General features: G+C 42.0%; 1 protein-coding gene across 2 annotated transcripts in view; it reads left to right on the top strand.

Annotated features, from left to right (window-relative positions):
• slc41a2b (solute carrier family 41 member 2b) overlaps positions 1-249 on the top strand; it is a 16478-nt gene extending 16229 nt beyond the window's left edge. For both annotated transcript variants that reach the window (XM_030781721.1, XM_030781727.1), the window contains exon 11: positions 1-249. This exon is cut by the window's left edge and continues 948 nt beyond it. The gene's annotated coding sequence lies outside the window, so the exon portion shown is untranslated.
• The last annotated feature ends 2339 nt before the right edge of the window (positions 250-2588 follow it).

Below are 2588 nucleotides of genomic sequence, written 5' to 3'. Positions count from 1 at the left end.
TCTCTGTTGATGACATAATGATGTTTACTTGCTGTGAACATGTCGTTACATGTTTGTATCTCACTGCTCAAATGCACTGTTCCTCAGTAGCGTGTCTACTGAAGAAACAGTCCTTTTTATCGTTTAACATCTGCCTCTTTTACATGTTTCTCTTTTATTTCTGTTTTAACAGTGCTGTTCAACAGTGCCATTAAAGACTGAGATGTTAATAGCCACTATTGGCTTTATCGGAGACAAATGACAGTTTTAATCTGTTTGCAAACTTTGCTTTTTTTTTTTTTTTTCTTTTTCTTACTCACAGAGTTGTTAAATAAATACTGACTTTGTTAATGTCTACTCACAGACTGTCTGATTCCACCTTCCACTCCTGCTGTTGCTGAAGAGAGTCATTTAAATGTATCCCTTCATTCACCAAGTCAGGACCAGTTTAAAGAACATGACTTCCATCAACTGCCAGCAACTCCCCTTTTTCAGGATGACAAGCACTGTGAAATGCTCTCAAAAACCATGAGCTTTATGATCCATCAGAAACAACTCAGAAACCGAAATACGTCATGGACTCGGAGGAAAAGTGCAGGAAAGATTCATATGTTGAATATGTTTAACTCTGAAAGAACGGCGAACGTTCAACGGATACAGTAATCAAGAATTGCTTTAAGCTAAGGACCGCGTGTTCATCTGGTAAACAATCCCTTGAAGACTGTTATGCGTGTGTGTGTGTGTGTGTGTGTGTGTGTGTGTGTGTGTGTGTGTGTGTGTGCGCGCGCGCGCTTGTGTGCGTCGGTGTTGTATGTAATGTAATGGACAGTACTCAAACAAAGCCCCTCTGTGTGTGTGTGTGTGTGTGTGTGTGTGTGTGTGTGTGTGTGTGTGTCTAGACAGTGAGAATTAATGAGGGTCGCTGAACTCTCCTGTCCTCAGGGCTATGGGGCAGACATGGTACCAAGAGACCCCTGAAATCCAAGCCAGGGGCATTCCACTATCCCAAAATGGCCCCACAGGGGGTGACGCTCTTGGTCGTTAGTACCTCTTTAAACACCCAGTACAAGACCCAAGCAGCAGTAAGCCACAGCCTGCTAATGCAACCACTAATCCGCCCCCAACACACACACACACACACTCACACACATACTTACATGCCATTTCCAGTGTTTTACTAGACTCATATTTAATGAGAGCCAGACCACAGCCAGGTAAACACTGTGTGTGTGTGTGTGTGTCTGCTCTATCAGTATGAATGAACAATGCTCTTCAGAATAACAAATTATTTTTCTCTGTGGGACACCCCATTCAAGTGCAAGACAAAATTAGCCTTAGAACAGGACCTTGGCCAAGTTAACTATTTTTTCCCCCCCATTTTTGTAAATTATCTTTGCATGTGGGGTGTCTGGGAACATTAAGCTGAAATCTTACTATGAGAGTTTTTAATGACATGTAGAAAAACTTTAAGGGTCACCATGTTAACTCATCTTAACTAGAGCATCTTAAAATTATTACTCCCCAGGTTAGAGGTTACATACCGCTGGCACACCCCTAAGGTTTAAGTGCTTTGCTCAGGACACTAAAGCTTCATGCTTCACACCACCATCTTTTGGACTAGCTCTCAGTAGTTTACTACTAAACCATTCTCACCATCCAAACCCATAATCCCTCTCCCTCTCTCCCTCTCCCTCTCCCTCTCCCTCTCTCTCTCTCTCTCTCTCTCTCCCTCCCTCCCTCTCTCTCTCTCTCTCTCTCTCTCTCTCTCTCTCTACGGAGCACAGAGAAGAAGGAACATGATTCCTGACTCAGTGGCCCTCATTGAGCTTGTCCAACACTCGCTCAGCAAACAGACATTTCTGCACTGAGGGGACACATTCCTTCATGACTAAGGCCTAGACAGAGAGAGACTGACACAGAGAGGGGTTGGAAAAGATGGAAGGAATGGAAAGGAGTGATGAATGAATGAGTTCACAGTGGTTTGTGGAACTGAGTGAGAGACAAAATGCCCAGAATTCCTTTGGGAACACCCAAACAGTGATTTCTCCCATGTAGGGCTTTGCTTTTCAAGCTCTGTATAGCTGTAGAGATGTTTTATCTAAATAATTCACATAGTTATACAGCTTCTTTTCAAGAGTAATCCTTATCATGATTCTGTAATTCATTTCTAGAACATTCTCAGTATACAAACAGTATTTATGTGATAATTTATTGCTGCGTCACTTTGTGGGCATAACACACAATGTGCTGGGTTCAGTAATCACAACACAGAGCTTTTCTTCTACAGTCCTGCAATAATACAAAAAGCTTGTCAATGCCTTGTCATAGTTACATACCACCTTGTTACACTGTAACTTATACACCCCATTATACAGCTCTCTTTGATGTCTACCACTTGGCACTCCTTTATAAATACTCTCTGCTGATGCTTATAATGTCCTGTGTCCATTTACTTTTATGATGTAGATCTCCTGGCCCTTTATGGTTTGTATTACTCAGCAGTTACTTTGAAATCCTTTGTTGAAAGGTACACTATAACTTTGGATTATGGGGCAACAGACCCACTTTGTCACCATGAGGGAAGTATAGTTGTTGTGTTGATCATTGTT

The sequence above is a fragment of the Chanos chanos genome, chromosome 1, assembly GCF_902362185.1.
Source record: "Chanos chanos chromosome 1, fChaCha1.1, whole genome shotgun sequence".
Taxonomy (NCBI): Eukaryota; Metazoa; Chordata; class Actinopteri; order Gonorynchiformes; family Chanidae; genus Chanos; species Chanos chanos.
The sequence above is the reverse complement of the archived record's forward strand: the minus strand, read 5'-3'. Positions and strand labels throughout refer to the sequence as shown.